Source organism: Onychomys torridus, chromosome 15, assembly GCF_903995425.1.
Source record: "Onychomys torridus chromosome 15, mOncTor1.1, whole genome shotgun sequence".
NCBI classification, from domain to species: Eukaryota; Metazoa; Chordata; class Mammalia; order Rodentia; family Cricetidae; genus Onychomys; species Onychomys torridus.
In genome coordinates, this window is record NC_050457.1 from 59,384,439 (window position 1) to 59,407,498 (window position 23,060).

The window sequence follows — 23,060 nt, forward strand, 5'->3', positions numbered from 1 at the left end:
TTTTGCTTTGCTTTGTGTTATTATTTGGATGCTGCTTATTAATTAATTTTTCTAGTCAAAAGCTGGGATTTCACCCAGAGAATGCATATCAGAATGCTAGAAATCAATGGAACAGTAGGAGGCAGGCCAATAAGTGAAATGTGTGTTGAAAGATGCACATTAAGGCCCTTGGGCTCATTCTTAACCACAGTTTTACTGCTGTATTTTTATTAATATCGACTTTACATTAAGAAAGAATTTAGTTAAGTGACTGTAGGGCAATGATTTTATATATTCCTCATGCAGATTTCAAGGCAAAGGGAATTCAAGGTTACTGCTTGTAACACCCTTGCTTCATGTGAGTTTGAGCAATCTCTGCAGCTCAGATAGTACGTGCAAGGTTGGCTGTCTTGGTATGCTTGTAGGATATGATCCTAAATAAAACCCTTTTCTCTCTTGAGATCTGGTCTGGAGAAGTTGTATTTCAAGTTATTCCTCCAATTTGATCCTTAGCAAGAAAGGATAAATAAAGTGAAGAACAGAGTGAAAATGCTGATTTATTTCAGGCACTTAGCTCAATTTCTTTTTACTTGTTTAGGAAATTGCTTTTTCAGTGCAGACAAAAATGTGTTGCACTGAAGTAATTCTGTGGTTTTGATGGCACAGCAGTGTGTTTCTTCCTTGTATCTGTTGTAAGTGTAAATGAAATGTGAGGACAAGGGGAGTACCATTATTTACTCATTTTTATTACTGCTCTTTCTTACCTACTAGATTACATGTGTGTTAACTGGAGTTATAGTTTACACTTATTTAACAATATTGATTGAAATAACCCTGACTCTCCTCCAGTGAGGACTGATTTAGCTACAAATCACTGTTCCGCCTCTGAAATCATTAATCAGCCTTAGGCAAGATCCATTATGTGGGATTTTAGTGTAGAAGAAATATTAACAGCTCCCTGGTAGAAACATTGCCATCACATTGGCTGTGGCTCCCTGCTGGAGCAGCAAATTACCCTCAAGTAATAATTATAATACATTAGTAGAAGCTTAATTTCCAATAAGTGCTGTCGGTTTAAGAAATGGCAATCTTGCCATGGCTCAGAGAACAATAGATCATGTTATCAGCAAAAACAAACCTACATGGAATTAAATGAGAGATAATAAAAAATTCATTACAGTTTGGAAATGGTAGGAAAAGAAAAGAGAAGAAGCAGGTGTTAGGATTCTTCCGTGATGATTGTATAAGAAAATTCATGTTTATTGATCATCACTGTGGAAAGTCGTGGGTTGGAAAGAGAAGAACTAGCTTTAGTCAGTTGCAGTACTCTTAAATGCCAAGTTGATGTCTAGATTAAATATTTGGTTATGTTTTTTTTCTCCTAACAGTGCACAGTGTAGATGAGTGTGATGCATCTATGAAGAGCTTTATTCTTCTGATCACTCAAAAAAAAAAAAAAAGAAAGAAAAAGAAAATAATTCTGAAAGCAGAATTAATATTCTGCAAAACCTTAAGGTATTAAAAAATGGGATTTCACACAAGGTTGTTTCTTCTTATTGAAACCACTCAACTTTAGACAGATAGGAATTATATCTTTAGAATTAAGCCTGTAAATGGCTTAGAAAGATAATTGATACCTAGGAGGTTTGAATAGTCCAAGTCCAAGGTGGCTGAAAATCTCTCCTTAAAATTCAGAATAAACTGTTCATTGAGTCCAAGGTTCATCCTGAGGGTATTTACAGTGTTTACTGCACTTTCTTCTTTCATGGAGATATAGGAATCAAGTATCTATGTAAGTAACATTGGCTAAACTTTAGAAAGTAATAGTTTTTGTTCAAATTTGTTGATGCTTTACTAAAATTTTTATAATCTGTTTCAATTAGCAAGTATCATGCTCAGCACATTTATCTGATATGGAGGATATTCTGAAAGTTTGATATCTGAAGATTCTTTGTGATTAAGCAGTCAACATTGTAAGGATATTTTCATATTAATAGCTAAATCAAACTCTTCTTTGAACAAGTCCCAATCATCTGCACAAACCATTATGGGTGTGCCTGTGCTTAAAACTTCTACTTCGGGTTCAAAGAACTATTAATTTCAGTAACTGAAGGTGATTCCATAGCTGTGTAAAAGATTCATACTATTGTAGACTTTTTAGTTTTATTTTTGTGTCCATGAGTACAGATGTTTGAGATATTTTTCTTTCTACTTAACTGCTTAAAAGATGGGGCATCTTGCTGTCAGACAGAAACCTGAGTTTTCTAAGTTCTTCCATCATTCTATTTTGAAACATGGATTAGGGTTGAATATATGTTTTTAATTTTTAATCTGAATAATTTTCATAATTCTAACTAATCATATTTCAAAACTAGCATAAGAAATTATAGAGTTTATAAGGTATAGATGCAGCTTAGTTGACAGGACATTTGCCTAGCATGAACTTGGCTCTGGGTATAGTACCCATTATGAAAATCAGCATGTGAAGGAAATTCTCAACTACATATCAGGTTTCAGACCTGAGGATACATGAGATCCTGCCTCCAAAATCATATTTCCAAAACTTTAAAATAATATTTCAGAGCTTGTCATACCAAAATTATAGTTTGAGAATATATATTTATTGGCCTTTAATTTTGAGAAGTGGAAAGTATACACTCATTATATAACACCTTTGACTTAAAAACTCTAAACTTTACCTTTTAAAGCTGAATGTGCACTGTCCCTGAAAAATGATTGCATAAATTCACTACAACCAAAGCAACATGACATGTCACAATCCTGCACCCATACTTCACCCAGACTGAAACATAATGATTCACATTAGTTACCAAAGACATTATCAGCCAGTGATACAACATATTTTATTTTTTCTCTCTTTGGCTGAAAAGAAAGGAAACACAATTTTAAATAATGACCTGTACATCTTCATACCAATCTTCGTAGTATGATCTCAGCAATAAGATTGAAATATCAACCTAGTATTTTATAAAAATATGCATATGTATTCACATATATATATATATCTATATATGTTGCATTAGTAGGTACACAGACACATTCATTTCGCTTAAGTAGTTATATTCAAGAGTAGCATAAAATGTTTATTGCAAGGTATCTTTCCTTTTAAATTAAAACTTTAAAGATTTTTCTATTTATAAATAATTCAGGGATTGTAACACAAAGAGAATAAATTAAGTTAGTAGTTTTTGCAAATCCTTTACACCCAATAAGTTTGTGTTTGCATTGTTTCAAAAGTATTAGTGTCAAAATTGTATAATATACTTTTAGGTTCTCAGTACTTGAAAGCAGACCTGTTCTCTTAACATCAGGATGTTATAATACTTGTGGATCAGAGGAGTTGTGATAGCTGTATACTAACTACACACATAATGGTGTGATTGAAGACAAAACTTGTCAGGACTTCAGAGACTAAGGAGCAGTGACAAGCCATTCCCAGAAATCAGTGCAAAGAAGAGAGATAGTGCATAAAAATGTAAGTTAAGGAATAAGCAATCCATGCTATGCAGCTCCAGAGAGTGCCAAGTGGTTCCCCACAGTGTGTTTTGTAAGAACTGCTGAAGTAGCCAACATGGTAATCCATACACTCCAAAATCTGATTTTCCAGGGATTTTGCAAAAACATTGTTCATTTATGGCTACTGGGAGAATAGAATAAAACAGAGCTAAATTGCTAGATTTCACACTGGAACCTGTCATTTTTCCACTTGAGTCTTCAAGTGACATTTCCAATTGCCCAGAGTTAATTTCTTCTTTTCTTATATTAAGCATAACACTTTTCCTGGCTGATGCTGTTTGCTTTTATGAAAAAGAAGACACACTGTAGTAATAACAGCAATGAACAATAATAACAGAAGGTACACTCATCAATAATTACAACAACAACAATAATAAAGCAGCAAGGGTTCTTTTACACTCAGAAGTCTTAGTGATGTTTGTGTATTTCACATAGTACTTTGCACAATAACTGTATAAAATATTTATTATCATGACTTTGCTTTAGACTGCAGAGAGCTTAGAATGACAAAGTTATGTTTCTAAGTCATACCGTGTGAGAATGAGTCAGACCCAGCATCAGGTCTGTGTAATCCTGATTGTAAGCCATTCAGCAATCTGTGTGCTAGCCACAATCCCTCTGTTCTTTCAGTGTTCTGGTATTTTTTCATACGTCCTGAAGGTAGACCTTATTTTTGAGAGATTTTGTTGCATAGACAAGATGGCTTAGTGGGTTAGTGTTTGCTGAGCAAGACTGGTGACCTGGTTTCAATGATCAGAATCCATGTATAAAATGGATGAGGTGGTGATATATGTAACCTCAAGATACCTACAAGGAGATAGGAGGACAGGACAAGAAAGTCACCCTGATGCTTGCAAGCCAGGTAGCCTGGAGTACACATGGCAACATAAACAATAAAAAAGCTGCTGCAACAAGATAGAAAGCATGATTTGATTCATAAACTTGACCTCTGACCCCCCCCCATATTCCACCATGATGCAGACTCAAACACCTTCTGTCTCCATACTCTGTCTTGCCTCTATCTATATCTGCCTCTCTCCCACACACATATACAAATCTTCATACATTTTAGAATATAGTTGTTTTATTATAGTTTTATTTATATAAGGAATAGATTAATATGACTTTATTTGAAGAAACTTCACTACTGAAAACCCTAATTATTTATTTAAATTAAATTTTATGTGTTAGGCGAACAGGTCTTCACAATTTTCAGTATGCTACCATTTTTACTATTATTTTCAGATAGTAATTTATAGATAGTATCTGCTCCTGTGAAATATGGAAGGAATATAGGGGAAGAGATGATAAATAATAAGTTTACATTGTTCAAGATTGTGTCACTTTAACTAAAATTAGACTAAGATGTTACATAATTTTACTATTCTGTTAGCATGTGTAGAAGATGTAACAAGTGTCTAAAGTAACATGATCACTGTGATCAAAATGTTAATTAATTAATTAATAGACTAGTAGACATTTACTATGGCTATATAATAATAAACTACTTTTATCCACCTTTCTTTTTTAATTGAAAACTCTCGGAAAAGGTATATTCAAGGTGATACAAGCTTCAGTTTCTTCCAAACTGCTCTTTTGAAGGAAGAAGGGAAGGATAATTCTTTGTTGTATGTAACTTTCCTGATACAGTTCACTATGGAAGACATTATCATCACAGGGTATGCACAATTAGCATCATTCACTACTACTCTTTTTTCCATTAATAATCCTATTTTCTTCCAATTTTCTAACATCATGCATGAGATTTAGTGACAATAAAAATGGTGACATCATTGTACTCAGATATGAAATGAATTATTGCCAGCTACTTTCAGTCCAACCACAAGTATGTGTGTTAAACCATTATAGTTATGGGGTTTAATTGCAACACATAGCTGGTGATAAATGTGGATTTTCACTGTCTGCCTGCCCTATGGATAACCTCAAATGCAGTCTATAAACTTGGAAGTTTCAGAGAGACATATTGATTCTTTTAATTGAGTGGAAAATGACTGTAATATAAAACAATACATTCACTTAATGTACTTCAGAAAACAGAACTCTAAATTTACATATTACCTGTATTTATAGTGATTACATATTATATAATAAATAAATAAAGAGCCGGGTGATGGTGGTTCATGCCTTTAATCCCAGCACTCTGCAGGCAGAGCCAGGCGGATCTCTGTGAGTTCAAGGCCAGCCTGGCCTACAGAGTGAGATCCAGGACAGGCATCAAAGCTACACAGAGAAACCCTGTCTTAAAAAAATTAAAAAAAAAAAAAAGTAAAGAAGTTTTTCCTGTTGATAAGTCAGGGAAATACTAAAAGATTACTTCTGTGACTTGATTTCTTATATACTGAAATTATAGTACATAGCTGTCCTTCTTAAACTTTCTGTGGTCATTTCCTTTTACATTCAAAAACATATAATTCTAAATAAGTTTAAATAATAGAATAAATAGATAAATGCTTTGAATGAATAAATATTATGAGACTAAGAACCTCCTGAGTTTCCACTGAGTTTTTTTGCATTGGCTATCTGCTGTGCCTGGGTCCTCCCCATAGGACGGGGTGCTCTGGCCTGTAAGACTGTTAGAGAAACTAACTTTTCATTTGTAGGTGATTATCAATTTCATATAGCTTCTCTGTTAGGGATGTAGGCATGTGTCCACTTCTCTTCTCAGCACTGTGCCCACATTTGATGAGTTTTCCAACTTTTGCTCTCTCTATACAGTGTCTGGCTATGGGTCTCTGTTCCTATGTACTGTGGGAAGTCTTTCTGATGATAGCTAAGAGAGAAACTGGTCTGTGAGTACAAAAGCATGTTATTGGGAGTCATTATCTTGCTGTATCCCTTGTTCTTTTAGCAGAACAGTAGGATTTGATTTTCCTTTAGGTCCCTGGCCTATCTAGTCTTAGGTTTTCGGCCACCTGAGTATGTCCAGGATAGGTTCCATTTCATGGAATGGGCCTCAAACTCATTCTGATATTTGTTGGTTACTCCCAAAAGCTTTGTGCCACTAATGCACTAGTAAATATTGCAAGCAGGTCATCATTGTAGATTGAAGAGTTTGTAGTTGGGTTAGTTTTTGTCTTTCAGCTCTGGTAGTATGACAAGTATTTTCTGGTACCACGAACATTAGTCCACAGGGATATAGACTCTGGGTAGTCACCAGCTGAACTTCTCAGATCAATGAATTGTGTAGATGTTGTCTTCATCGAATGGGCATTACCATCAGTTGGTAGAGAGCAAACGGTAGTCTTGGCAATAGCCTGTGTTATTTGTGGGTTTCTGTGAGGCCCTGTTGGCCAAAAACTTGATTAAATGTAACCCATTTCTGATACTGGAAGCTCCATCTGGTGACAAGAGATTTTCAACTAGAACTCTATCTCCTCTATCTAGTTAGAGGAATTCATTGAGATCACCTTCACATGTGTCTATATTTTAGGAAGTTTCTACTGTATGAGGTTTCCATGTGACCCCTCCAATGGTCCTAATTTTAGTTGTCTCTCCCTATGCTATCTCTCTTGCCTTTCCCTTTTCCTCCCACATTTGGATTCTTGTTTGTTTTCTACTGAGAGAAAGAAAGCAGGTAGATTTAGGTAGGAGAGTCTGAGGAGTATTTCAGAGGAGTTGAGGGAGAAAAACTATAATCAGAAAATAGTCTATAAGAAGATTTATTTTTGGGCCGGGCGGTGGTGGTGCACGTCTGTAATCCCAGCACTCGGGAGGCAGAGGCATGCAGATCTCTGTGAGTTCGAGGCGAGCCTGGGCTACCAAGTGAGTTCCAGGAAAGGCACAAAGCTACACAGAGAAACTCTGTCTTGGGGAAAACACACACACACACACACACACACACACACACACACACACACACACACACACACACACACACAAGAAGATCTATATTCAATGAAATAAAAATAGAAAAAATTTAATCATAAAATATACTTTGACAATTGTAGTAATAGCTTCATAAGTGTACTAGCCAGTCATATGTCAACTTGACACAAAACCTAGAGTTAGTTGATCAACCTAGAGTTTCTCAATTGAAAAAAATGACTCCATATGATCTGACTATAAGGAATTTTGTTAATTAGTGATTGTTGGGAGAGGGCCAGGCCAACTGTGGGTGGTGCCATCCCTGGGCTGGTGTTCCTGGGATGTAGTAGAATATTTCAAAGTGAGTTACTTTTGTTTATGCTGCATTTGTTTAATTCTGTGAAGCTGTGTTACTGTTCCTGTCTAAAACACCTGATGGTCTAATAAAGAACTGGCCAATAGCAAGGCAGGAGAACCGATAGTTGGGGCTGTCAGGCAGAGAGAGTATATAGAGGAAGAAATCTGGAAAGGGAGATTGAGGAGGAGCCAGAGAATGAAGAAGACATCAGGGACTAGCCACTCAGCTACACAACCAACAATGGAGTAAGATTTACAGAAGAGAATGGGGAAAGCCCGGAGGTAAAAAGTAGATGGAATAAGTTAAGTTAAGGAAAACTGGCAAGAAACTAAGCTAAGGTAAGATCAGGCATTCATAAATAAAAATAAGCCTCTATATGTGTTTGATTTGGGAGCTTGGTGGCAGGGCCCTCAAAATCCGAAAAGACCAAAAACCTCCAACAATACTGGGTTGTATAAAGAAAAGCAGGCTGAGCAAGTCATGGAAAGCAAGTCATCATGAAGCAGCTCTCTATGACCTCTGCCTCAGCTCCTGCCTCCAGATTCCTGCCCTGTTTGAGTTCCCGTCCTGTAGTTGGAGTTTTCCTGCCTGGCCCACAGTCAGGACAAATCTCTCTCAACCGCCAGTCCCACAGTAGCTCAGACCCAACCAAGAAAGCACACAGAAACTTATATTGCTTATAAACTGTATGGCTGTGGCAGGCTGCTTGTTATCTATCTTTTTTATCTTAAATTAACCCATTTTTAGTAAATCTATACTTTGCCACATGGCTTGTGGCTTACCATTACCTTACATCTTCCTTGTCATGGTCGAAGCTGGCCGAATCTCTCTCTAGCCTTTTACCTCCCCAAATTTTCTTCTCTCTTGTCCCACCTATACTTCTGTATGGCTATGGCAGGCTGCTTGTTATCTATTTCTTCTATCTTAAATTAACCCATTTCTGTTAGTCTATACTTTGCCACATGGCTTGTGGCTTACCTGTGTCTTTACATGTTGCTTCTCATGGCAGCGGCTGGCCATGTCTCCTCACATCCTTCCTGTTTCCAGCCTTCTCTTCTTCCTTGTCCTGCCCACCTTATCCTTTCTGCCTGGCTACTGGCCAAGAAGCACTTTATTTATTTTAACCAATCAGAGCAACACATTTGACATACAGAACCTCCCACAGCACCATCCTGCCTTCCTTTGGTGATGAGCAGAAACATGGAAGTGTAAGCCAAACAAATCCTTTCCTCCCCAAACTGCGTGTTTCCCTGTAGCAATAGAAACCCTAACTCAGACAATGAGGCATGCTATAGTACTTGGTGGGGCCAAGCCTTCTGGGGAAAACTTCTACTCATACTTTTTCCTTGTCAGAACATTAAAGTTTAAGCATCTAAGACAAAAGTCTCTATTTGGTAATTGGTGGTTTATAGAGATCTAAACAAGTTATACATACCATTATGGATCAAGAATATTTATCTAATAATTAGTTAAATAAAGCATGTTTTGAACTACATATTTGCTTTCAACACTCCAACCCACCACAATCTTTGATGAAACACAAACCCTCATTCGGTAATATTAAGCATTAATGTCTTTGAGAGATATTTGGTTGGAGATGAGGTCACAAGTGTGGGAACATCACTAGGAACCAGTGTTCTTATGCAAAGAAGAGAGAACTCTCACTATTATTTTCATGTAATAGAATTTAAGTTTATGGACCAAATGAGGGAGCTGGCTCCAAAATCCCTGAATTAGGATTCTGCTCTAACACAATTTCAGAAATGTGAAGAACTGTTTTTGAATGGGGAACTTAGTGTATGGAATTCTGGTATAGTTTTCTCAGATGACAGAAAAAAAATGGCACAGAGGCAGTTTGTGATAATGAAGGGAGACACTATAACCAGCCTCCTGGGGAATTGCCTGAAGTAATAAAGCAGTAGGTATAGTGAAATCATTGACATCTCTAAAAACCTTGCACATGTCAACATATGCCGCTCAATCTAATTTGTGTTTGGGTTGGCATCATCTCTCAACTCAGCTGCCACTGGTTTTGTTTGCATTCTTTTGTCAATATCTCCAGGTTCTTCAATGTTATAAGATTGAGAAAACTGAGAGTTTTGATTGTGCAATCTGTATCATATATGTGATAGACCATATTTGCTACATATAAAATTGCTGCCATTTAGACAAATCTTTCAATGAGAATAGTATCATTAGGTATAGCTAAATGTAGCTAAAATATTCCTGACTAGCATTGAACTTCAATTGCTTATCCCTGAAAGAAATCATGCAAAATTACTCTCCAGTTTTCTCTAAAGACAAATATTATTCCACGTTATCTTCAGATCATTCATGTATGGGTTTTAAAAATGCAGAGTGACTGCCCATTTGGCTTGCTTGTGATCTAAGAGGTGGGCGAGGCCCCATTTTGAAGACACTCTGTATTTCCTTCTTCATGTTTTTATTATGTGGAAGAGCTATCATCAATAAAATAGAATCCTATGTTTTCTGTTCACAAAGTCCCCCACTTTGCCAGAAGGATCACAGAGTAATATGTTCTTTATCAATGGTATACTCTAAGAGATCATCTGAGAAGATGCTGAGATGGTATCCAGCTTGAGGCAAGGCAAAGAGCCCTTTCTCTATACCTAGGGAGGCTCATAGAAAATCAACATATACTTCAAAAAAGAAAGTAAATGGAATTATTTTAAGTTCTTGAAAAAAGTTGCAAACTTCCATGGGGATTAAAGACTGATCTCTCTTTTTTTAAAGTTTTTTTTTATGTTTTATGCATTTTAATGTTTTACCTACAGTGCTTGTGGAGGCAAGACAAGAATATGGCATCAGAACCCATGAAACTAGACTTTGCAGATGGTCGTGAGCTGCCTCATGGATGCTGTGAATAGGCCTAGATAATCCGCAAGGAGCAAAAGTGTTCTTAACCACTGAGTCATGTCTTTAGCCTAAAGACAATATTTCTAAGATTCTCTGACAGCCTAAATGAATTGTTGACAGTCATTTAATCCTCTGGTAAGTTTTCCCTTGAGAATGAATACTTATCAGCATTTTCATACTGCATTACTTATTTGACATTATAATAATTACATACCTGAGGTTACAATAATAATGAGACCATCATATATTAATGAATGACCCATTTTAAATTAAGTGAGTTCTGAGGGAATAAGTACCATGATGTCTATATAGTTAATGTTTTTTGATGTCCTATTGCTATGATAATTTCTGTGTTATTTAATGAATCTGAAGATATTATTTTAATAATAAAGTTATAAAATGTATAATTGAAAGAAAACATAATATATTCTCAATGCTCATAACCACATAGAAGTAGAAACAAGTGTATAAATACAGGTATATGCATCTATTTCTCTGTGAAACCTTAGCACATATAAGTATGTATTTAAATTCTTCCATGAATTTTAGCATTGTTTATAATTCTTGGAGATATTCTAATATTAGGCAAATTTCACTTTAGTGGGAAATATACTATGACTATGTCAGGTTTATTATTTACAATAAAATCAATTTTATTACGATACATTAATATGAAATCTATGTTAAAATGCATTTTCTTGTATAACTCACCATTGTGTAGTGGAAAGATAAAAAGATACAAAGTTAATGTTAATCTAGTTGGCAATAGTATAGGACATATATTCCCTAAGGGCAGGTCTTTGAATACCAAATCCATTCAGAAACCAAAAAGAACAAATCACGGTGCAGATAATTTATTTTCTTGAGCATTCTAGAAAGACTTTTTGTTTTTGCCAAAATTTTTTGCTATTTAATTATAATAGGCATTTGGGAGTAACATAATTTTTTGTGGTTAAAAAATAATCAATTTAGTTTATTATAAACTGTGAGTCTTTTTGCAAGCAATCCTCCAGCTGACAGTTTAAATTAAGTTGTGTTTGTGATATGTACTCTCTATACACTTATGATCTCAGAATGACTAGAGGTAACATAAAAATTGAGTATTGATAATTGGCTTCTAGTACAGGAAATAGACTGAATATAAAATACTCAAGAGAAGAAAACCAATGCCCAGGGTTAGGAAAATAAATTATAGTTATCAGGAAGCAAAACAAGGCATCAGACAGACTTTTCCATAGTGATCATCAATTATACTGCATGTAGAAATATGAAGTTTGATTCAGTTATTATATGTCTAAAATGTCTGACCCTTCAATATACAACTGAATGTGTTTATTTGCCTTTTTTGGCTAAGGATTATCCTTGGTAATACTCACAGAAAGAGCCACTTGTTGATATCATAAACTAACAAAAAATCAGTGATCAATTAGTTATGTTAAAATGTTATTATAGGAAAGTATATATGTACATATATTCATGATAAATGCTTCAAAATAGCATTGTGGTTTGTGCTTGTGATTGTAGTACTTACAAATCTGCCTCAAGATGATTGCAATGAGTTCAATACCATGCTGGGTTAGTAGTGAGTTCTATGTTAGCCTGATCTGTCATGTGGGAAGCTCTCTCAACATTAATTATAAATTAGTTGTAGCATGAATTGCTAACTTGTCTTATTAGTAAAATAAATAAATAAATAAATCCTGGAGCCAGATATTGTGGTAAAAGCTGAAAGATTAGAGAAACAGAACAAGCTAGCCATATGTTCTTACCTCTACCAAATCCTCAGCCTCGAGAGTATGAGTTCCTCTTTCTTCAAGCCTTATGTACTCTGCACAGACAATACTTCCTAGGATTAAAGTTGTGTGTGTTTCTCATTACTGGGACTAAAGTGTGTGCCACCACTGCATGGCTCTGTTTCCAGTGTGGCCTTGAATTCACAGATATCCAGACTGACCTTTGTACTCCAAGTGACAGGATTAAGGGTGTGTGTAGTTAGAGTTTTCCTGCCTGGCCCATAGTCAGGACAAATCTCTCGCACCCACCAGGCCCATAGATGCTCAGACACAACCAAGTAAACACACAGAAACTTATATTGCTTAAATTTCTTGGCCATTGGCTCAGGCCTACCATTGTCTCGCTCTTACTCTTATATTTGCCCATTTCTATTAATCTATACTTTGCAACGTGGCTCGTGGCTTACCAGTACCTTACATCTTGTCATGGATGTGGCTGGCAGTATCTCCCTCTGCCCCAGCCTTCCTGTTCCCAGCATTCTCCTCTTCCTTATCCCACCTACCCTATCCTTCCTGCCTGGCTACTGGACAATCAGCACTTTATTTATTTTAACCAATCAGTGCAACACATTTGACATACACAACACCACACAGCACTTCTCCTTTTCTTTTTTTTTAAAGCAAGGCTTTAACTTTTATATAGTAAAATTTCAGATAATAAAACAATTATCAAGCAAGAATTACAGTTACAATATTAAAAAAGATATCCTATCTATCTTATATTTGTGAGTCTAAGGTTTTATATCTAACTTATCTTTTATTATAACTGAGAAAATTATAACTATCTATTCTTCAACCATATCAAAGACCTCAGAAGGATATAATATTACCTGAGAACCAGGAGAAGGTTATAAGCATTTTTCGGGAGTCTTGACAGATTAGACAGAGACAGCTGGAAGCCTGGACAGTCACCTAATGTTCCTTTGTAAAGTTGGGGCATTTGTCTTCAGCCCACAGGGCTAGAGTCTCAAATGAGAGTAGAAATATATATATATATATATATATATATATATATATATATACAGTATAACAAAATTAACTTTAACAAATTTAACTTTAAGTTTGTATCAATAGACTAAAATTTATATCAATGTAAAACATTTTCAACAAGTTGTTGTTCTTTAAAAGTGAGTTCATTAATCCATCCTTTTATCCTACTATATCTATATCATATGTCCTTTTGTTCTTTAGAAAGAGATCATATTTATAATCAATCTGATTTAAATAAAAATATTGGTTTTTCTCTGTCTCATACCAGAGGGCTCTTTTGATTTGGGACATAAGAATCTCTTAACCTTTTTATTATTTATTTATTTATTTATTTTTTAACAGTATGTCTGGGTTTAGAGAAGGAGTGAGCCAATTTCATCTCCAAAGCCAGCTTGATAATTTTGGGAATGTGGGCATAGTTTCTCTTATTACTTCCTGCTGGAGGGGGGTGCTGTATCTTATGGGGACATAAAGAAAATTTTAGGATTATGGAGTAGTCCATGAGGGTGAACCTCTGAGCCAGTTACCTTGGAACCATTCTGGATGTTGGATCATCTGGGCCATGGTGTCATCAGAGACCTTTCAGGTGGTCTTGGCTGATCAAACCTGATGTATCTTAATCTGGAACAAATCCACAGCCTCTGCCTTTCTGTGGAAACAAAAGCAGAGACTCTTTTCCAAAGCAACCTTTAAAATTTACATATTTGTTTAACTCAACAGCTTTTATGATCAAATCTTTTTCTGCAGTTAAAAATCCCAAAGACAACACAAACCAGATTCTCTGTGTAATATCCATCTTTGTAAGACTGAAATGCCACTGTGGCTGCTGGCTCTGCCCACCTCAGCTTTCCAACATGGCGGTGGTACAGTTTACCATCAGCTCTGGGTCTGGAGCCATGTGTACCATCAACTATCAGAAGCAGTTTATTCAAAGCAGCGTGTAGCCCAGAAACCTTTTTTTTTTTTTAAACTACCAAAGGCTAAATCCACCATGTAGCAGGGTAAAGTGCCACTTGTAGACTCCTCATTCCCGCCACACTGCAGGTCAGATGCACGTGCCAGAAACCCGCCATAGTAGCTCAAACCGACAGGCTGCTGCTAACTTGAGAGAGACAATTAGAAAGCTGTTTTTACTTCCGTTTTAGAATCTTGTCAGGTTTTAGGTGAAACCTTTGCCCCATGTTGGGCACCATTGTAGTTGGAGTTTTCCTACCTGGCCCAGAGTCAGGACAAATCTCTCTAACCCGCCAGGCCCATGGACGCTCAGACCCAACCAAGTAAACACACAGAAACTTACATTGTTTACAAGCTGTATGCTGTGGCAGGCTTCTTGTTATCTACTTCTTCTATCTTAAATTAACCCATTTCTATTATTCTATATTTTGCCATGTGGCTGGTGGCTTACCATTACCTTGCATCCTCCTTGTCAAGGTGGCAGCTGGCAGTTTCTCTCTGCCTTCACCTTCCACTTCCCAGAATTCTCTTCTCTCCTTGTCCCACCTATACTTCCTACCTGGCTACTGGCCAATCAGCATTTTATTTATACAGATCAATATCCACAACACTTCCCCTTTTCTATTTTTTTAAAAGGTTTTAACTTTTACATAGTAAAATTACATATAACAAAACAATTATTAAGCAAGAATTACAGTTATAATATTAAGGAAGATATCCTATCTATCTTATATTTGTGAGTCTGAGGTTTTTATATCTAACTTTTCTTTTATTATAACTGAGGAAATTATAACTATATAGTCATAACATCCCACAGCAGGTGTGTGCCACCACTATCTGGCCTCTATGTCTAATCTAGTGACTGGCTGTGTCCTCTGTATCCTCTAGCAAACTTTATTAGGGTACAGAATATAACAACACCACAAATAATAATAATAATAATAATAATAATAATAATAATAATAATATAGAAACTAAACTACATAAATAGACAAAATAACTGAACATACATGATCAGTGAAGCTGATATAACAGGAAACACACCATTCATGGGTCCTATGCAGGGACATAGTCAGCAGTGCAAGAAAATGGAAAGACAGCAGAGAATATATTGCCCCCATGGAAATGCCAAACACAAAAAGTCACTTAGAAAAATAGAGCCCTTTGTGTTATGTAGAGAGTCATCTGGTTACTGACCAAACAGATTTACTGTGGTTCTGCTACTCACAAATATCATTTTCTCAACTTCCTTATGAGTGAATGTAGATATGCACCTAAGTTTCAGCCAGTCACCCTAACAGAATGAGAAGGTAGGTGACCAGGCTCAGCCTGGACTCTTCTCCTTTTATTTTACCTGTTGTCTGTGGGGAAAGCTTTTCTTCTCTAGGGAATATATTTAATATCCATCTTTGTTTTTTACTTACATTGAGGACTAAGTTCCTTAATGGTTTGTAGGTAGAAGCCAATACTGCTATTTAGCCTATACCCATTACAAGACAATGTTCTAATTCAAAGCTGATATGTTTGGGCTGAAAATTTCTATTCTGCATTTCTTGTTCTAATATGTTTATTTATTATTTGAAACAAACTAATTCCGAAGGTCTATTGAATAGCATTCAATATAGTCTACTGTATATGTAAACTTTTAACATAATCTTTTGTTAAATGTTCTTAACAGCACACACACATACACATGCATGCACACACCTCAAAGAGACATACCCAAGTAAGCCTGAGAGTAAAGTTGTATGTCTTCATTACTTCATAGGTTCATTGTTATACAGTCCATTCAAATACATATTAATATATAACCTATGTATGAATAAAACTGCAAATAAAAAATTAACAAAAAGGAACTTCCATTTCAAGTTTGCCATTCTCAATGCAATATTGTAATAACAGTAAATAAAATAAGAAGAAAAAAATTAATTTAATTAATTGAGATTCACATGCATATTGTAATTCCTTTAGTGAAAGACAGCAAGAGAAAGAAATTTAGGAAAACTAATTTGAACACCTTACCATGCAAATAAGCATTTTATTATAATGTAATTGTGCCATTTTACATTCTATGTACACTTAGAGTATTGAAATGAGAACTGATAAGAACCTGCATTATTAAAGAAAGTAAAGATAGAAATTCTAGATAATTTTTTTAAGAAATGCCCCAGAGTAAAAAAAGATACAAACTCACATGGAATTTACATCTAGGAAATACTAATAAGTTGTATCTTAGTGTTGGAAGGCATTGCTTGCTGGTTGAGGTTGCAGCATCTCGTGGGCTGGAAGCTGTTTTCAAAACCTTGGCAACATGAAGATGTCCTCCCTCCCCAGAAAAACTTCTGGCCTCCTCCTTCCCTTATCTAGAGAATATCCCTGGGCCTAAAAGACTAACCTTGTCTGAAAGCTCTCTCTAAGCCAGATGCCTGAATTATCTTTAGCTTGAACATTGACACAGATTCCCAGTAGGAGGCTTTTGCTAAGGTCTCTACTATAGGACCCTACTGCCACACAGTAAGCCTTGAGATAAGAGCATGCCACTTAATGCAAATTAGTGTTTGCTGAAACAAATTGATACTGATATTCACAGAACACAGGTTTATTCCAGGCAGTGAAATTGGCATTCTTATTCATTCTTATCTCTGTATTCTGTTTATTTAATAATTGATTTTGTAATGAAAAAATCCTATTCTAGGTGAACAGGGTGACAGCTGTACATCCTTTTCAAGAATGGGGCCTCAGAAAAAATCCAGAATATTTCCCCTCTGCATGCTTACTTCCCATTGAACTTCTGGCTATTTATCTTTTGTTTAACCCCACGTATATTATGGCTAGTAGATTTTTAAAAAAATTGCTTAGTAAATGTGGTGACATTGTGTTCCCCAAAATATTGTGCACCCTAATAAACTTATCTGGGTTCAGAGACAGAACAGCCACAATATTAAACACAGAGGATAGGCAGTGGTAGCACATGCCTTTAATCCTAGCGTTCCAGAGGCAGAAATCCATCTGTTCAAGGATACAACCAGGCATGGCTTTTATCCCAGAAAGTGAGCCTTTAATCCCAGGGAGTGATGGTAGAAAACAGAAAGGTACATAAGGCATGAAGACCAGAAACTAGAAGCATTTTGGCTGGGTAAGCTTTTAGGCTTTTGAACAGCAGTTCATCTGAGAGCCATTTGGATGAGGACTCAGAGACTTCCAATCTGAGGAAATAGGATCAGCTGAAGAACTGGCAGAGTGAGGTAGCTATGTGTGGCATGTTTTTCTTCTCTGATCTTCCAGCATTCACCCCAAAACCTGGATCAGGTTTGATTTTATCAACAAGTACCTTTAAGATTCATGCTACAAGTAAATATTGAAAGTCAATGTATGGAAAAAGAATGGAGTAGCATAGCCACATGCATTTGTGACAGTCTTCTACACTGGGAAATTGACCTCTTTCTTACTGTAAAATTATTACTATAAATCCATCTGCTCCTAGCACAGACCCCTCATCTCTGTTGTACACTATACAGAGACCATTTATCATGCCTCCCACCTTGTAGTTGATTCTGCATTGCCATCTCTTGGTTTTGTGTCCATCAGGAGGTGATGTGTAGAGGATAAGAGACAAATGTTCACATAGACAGAGACTTATTATTCCTCAAATTATTTCAGAGAAAAACGTTCTAGTGATTTTTCCTTCCATTTCTTTGGTCAGAACTAAATCGTGTGACCACCTTTAATTGCATGCATGGCAGGAACTGGAGAGGTTTGATTGCATGCAATTTACCCCTGGTAGTCCTTAGTAAGGAAGAAGGAGAAAACATACATTGGATGGACAACTCAAATTTTCATCCCTTCTCTTTTAGTGTTACTTACTTCCCAGTCTATATTAAGCCTAACTGTGGACCCAACATTTTAATTGGAACTATTATTTAATGATTGGGAATTATTAGGAGTTATTAGTTATTTCCATGTCTTTTGAATATGAAAAAAAATCTAACAGAAACAGTAGTCACCATTTGAGTGTTGAAACTTCCTCTTCATGGAGTGGGCATAAAATCAAGTCAGATTTTGGTTGACTCTTCCCACAAGTCCTATACCACCATTGCGCTAGCATAAATGCAGGCAGGACAGAGTATTGGAAAAAAGTTTTGTGGCTAGGTTGGTGCTTACATTTCACTTTTGGTAGCCTTTAGAGTACATTCCATCACCAAGGACAGTAGAGTACTGTGTTGAAGGCCCCATGTAGACACCAGCTCAATTTCTCCATGTTTAATGACTTGTGTGGGTGTTGTCCTCCACAGTTGGGCCCCTCTTTCATTTTGCACAGAGCAACCCATTGTCCTAGCAACATCCTCAGTGTTGGAGATTTCCTTGTTATCCCCTCGTAACTTCCTTATGAATTCTTTTTTTTCCTACTTTACCTTCTTAAAATTAAATTTATTCATTTAATTTATATCCTGATCACAATTTCCCCTCCCTCCTGTCCTCCCATTCCCTCCCTCCCCTTCTCACTGTCCCCCTCCCCCATCCACTGCCCCTTGTTTTTGTTCAGAAAGGAGAAGTCCTCCCATGGGTGTCAACAAAACATGACATCTCAAGTTGAGCTATGATTAAGCTCCTTGCCTTTTATTATGAATGGGCAAAGCAACCCAGTATGAGGAATAGGTTGCCAAAAGCTTGCTAAAGCATTAGGGATAACCCCTGCTCCCTCTGCTGGGAATTTCACAAGTAGATCAAACTACACAACTGTCACTCATATGTAGTGGACTTAGGCAGGTCCCATATAGGTTTCCTAGCTGTTGGTCCAGACTCTGTAAGCTCTTATGAGCACAGGTTCATTGTTTCTGTGGGGAATACCTTGTGATGTCCTTCAATTCCCAGGCTCATACAATTTCCTCACTCTCTTCAGCAGGGTTTCCTGAGCTTGACCTAATGCTTGACTGTGGGTTTTTGCATCTGTTTCTATCAGTTATTGGATGAAGCCTCTCTGATGATAATTGAGGTAGCTATCAATCTATGAGTATAGCAGAATATTGATAGGCATCATTACATTGAAAAGTTTTATTATTTTTCCAATTGTGATTAGTTCTATCTTGTCTCTAGGACATGCACCCTCTGGAGCCTGGTACTCCAGGTAGTGTCAGGGGTGGGTTCACTCTTGTAGAATATGTCTGAGACAGGAACAGTCATGGGTTGGCCATAACCATAATCTTAGTGCCACCCTTATCCCACTGCATTTACCATATACAGAATAGAGTATAGATCAAAGGGTATATGTCTGGGCCAACCTCCAGTCTCTCTACTAGAAATCTTGCCTGGTCACAGAAAATGACCAGTTCAGGCTACATATGCACCATTGCTAGGATTCTCAGCTGGGGTCATCCCTTGTATATTTCTAGGCATTTCTCTTGCACCAGGGAAATGCTCCTCTTTCCAGTCATCTCTTTCAGTACTATCCCCCTCCATCCACCCAGTACCCAGGCCCTCATGTTCCCATCTCCACCTGCCCCAGTCCACCCAGGAGATCTCTTCTATTTCCCCTCCCCTGGGATATCTCTGCATTCCCTGTTTTATGTTTTTTGTTTTCATTTACTTCCTTAAGAGTTTGGGGGACTTCTCCTCTCTCAGCAAGATGGAATGATTTCCAGAGCAAATAGCTATATATGAGAATGCAGAGGAATATAACAATGGAGTGTGCATCATGAAGATGATATTATGAATTTATATACTCATCAAAGTTCATGCCATTGCCAGACTAGAAAAAAATTAACAAAATCTTTTTGACAGAATTGACATTAGTTTGATTTTTGAGATCTTGGCTCTTAAGAACTTATGTCATTTATGAAAGGGCTGGGAATACAGCAGTAGACACATGTGTCAGAAGATGTATGGCTGTGGATTTATAATTCAATCATTTCAGAAGAGATTACTATATAATAAAAGATCCAGAGCTAAAATTTGAATGCAGGATAACCAAAGCATTAAGAAACAAGTGACAGAGTAAAGGGAGAGAATGGAGTTTCTGGAAAAACAGGAGATTAGGGTCAAAGATAAGAAGGTTTCAAAATGAGTCCTATCAAAAGTATCATATATTGGAAGTTGCAGAATGATGAATGGTAAAACATGCTTTTGAAAGTTTGAGTTATGAGTTATTACACAGAAGACATTTAAAATTCATGAAAACAATATGGCACTTGTGCATGCCATGATGAGTGGATGTATTTGTACGGGCACATGTGTATGTTCAGGTGCATGCCAGCATGTAGTGACTTGAGATTGCTATGCAGTCAGTGTCTTCTGTAGCTGTCCTCTTGTACACTGAGGAAGACCTCATATTTACTTCACCTTGTCTAGCTTGTTCTGAAACCTAGGCCTCACACTTGACCAGCATGTGCTTTCTCCATTGAGTTATCTCCCCAGCCTAGCAGGTAATGTTTAGGCCACACAAAAGTTATAGACCATCATTGAACTATGTAGTCTACATATATTTTTAAGAGGACATGAGTATCCAATGCTATTCTTTCTTTCTATAAAATTGGGTATAAATTCAGATTGAGTTTTCTTGGGTTCTATGTGGGACCCAATGGTAAACACAGCCCAAACAATCATTGATCTTATTTCCATTTAGCATAACACTACCTCAGCACTTTCAACAATCATCAGTTATGAATCTAGGAATCACAAGAAATTAGATAAACTAAAAATCAACAGTTATCATCAAAGTTTGGAAATAAAAATACTAAATTATATTTTTTAACTGAAAATTATACTAGTACATGCTGAAAAGCCTACTGAAAACTCTTGGGCCTGAATAGACCTCTTCATTTCACATGTGAAGATATGTAATGATTGTTTGTCTGACTTTTACAGCCTTACAGAGCTATACAGAAAATATGTAGCATAGGTAAGCAAAATTAAAAAGTAAAATATGTTGATATTCAACCAAATTATCTAATTATCTAATAAAGTCAATTTTAAGTATAATGATGTTTATAAATACTAAATAATGAAAAACTTTTAACAATTTAATTTAATAAATTTTAACTTTTTTCATGAATATTTACTATAATTTGAATTTTTTTCTTTATGGCTTTTGATACTAGGTTTTATTTTGTAGGTCAGGGGCATGGAACTCCTGACAATTTTCCTCCTTTTTGCCTCCCAAAAGCCAAAACCACCATACCAGGCTTTAAACATTGTAGAGGAATTGGATGGGATAAAAATGTGAAATTTCAGGACATGAGTGTAATCTTATCACCATTGGCTGGAAGCCTTTTCTTCAACTGCTCTAGGAATTCATTGTATCAATGATTCAATGGAAAGACATACTCAGATCTCTGTTCGGAGAAGTATTGAGGTCTGGTGCTTGACACCTGAGGCTTTCTATTACTGTAATGTTGAATAAACATACTTACAATTTTCATTTTCATGTTACACCTATTTTTTATTTTTATGGGTAGGCATTCATGAAAGCATGCACAGGCAGCAATACAGGGAGGTAGAGGACAGCTTCCAAGAGTTATTCTGTCCTTCCATGTAAATTCCACAGATCAAACTCAGGATACCCAACTCAGTAGCAAGTGCCTGTACACACTGACTTATGTTAACAACCCAACATTTTTTCTATGTATAGAATCTTTTGGCTATATTTACAGAACATGAACTTTAGGTATAAATACATTTAGAATGGTGAATATAACAACAAACTCATGCCACAGTTAGTAATTGTGAAAACTTTGAAAATCTTTTGCTGATGGTGTTTTCTCTGACCTTGCAAAGAGTTTCAGGATGTGCATACTCTCACTGTTGGGGAAAGAGAGAGAATGTAGTTATAAATATATAAACATTGGCAGCAATCAGGGTTGTTTTTCAGTCTCTGCCCAGCAAGCCACTTGCAACATATTAGCAAATACTTCCCAGTGAAAAGATCTGGAATCCTCTGCCAGAATCTCATCTTCAGGGACTGGAACAGCTGACAACAAATTTCATCAAAACTTTTGTAAGCCTTACTACTAATTGGCAGCATTCAAACACTCTATTTATATTCTGGCTTTGTGCCATTGCCATACAAGTGAAACATTGTGTAGATCAAGTGATTTCATTCAAAAACCCCACCACTGGAAGATTTGGTACTTGAAGGGGGAGTTGGCCAACATCTCCTTGCTTTTCAGATAGGAATCATTATTAAGGTGCTGATGACTCTCTTCCCTTTTAATTAATGTCTCCTTAGTTACATTCTCATTGTTATAGAAAGACATTCTCCAGCTCCATTTATTTGCATGTTTCTTCCTAGCAAAGTTTTCTAGTGGGCTCCACTTCTCTTGATTACTGTCTATAAGTCATTCAGATGATCTTGGTATTTTATCTCACCTTCCCTAATGCTTTTCCCTTTCATAGTGTTTTGAATTCTTTCCATCCTTCTTCTGTCAGAAAACACTAAACTGCTGTGTTCCTGTGCTTCCAGTTCTCTAGTGATGACTATTACATTAAGTTCTCCTTCAAGTTATCATTTTAGCATATCTCACACACATTTAGAGATCTAAATTATTAGTAATTGTTACTAAATGTGTTCTTTTTAATATTTTTTTCTCATAAGCATAGAAACATGTTAATAAAAATATAAAATGAAACATATTTCAGATATTTAAAGATCAAAATTACAATTGAAGAGTTGACAAAATGTAAATTCCTTTAATATTTTCTACATATGTAAGTAGTAGGGATTTCTGAAAATTTTAGGTGAAATGATTCTAAAT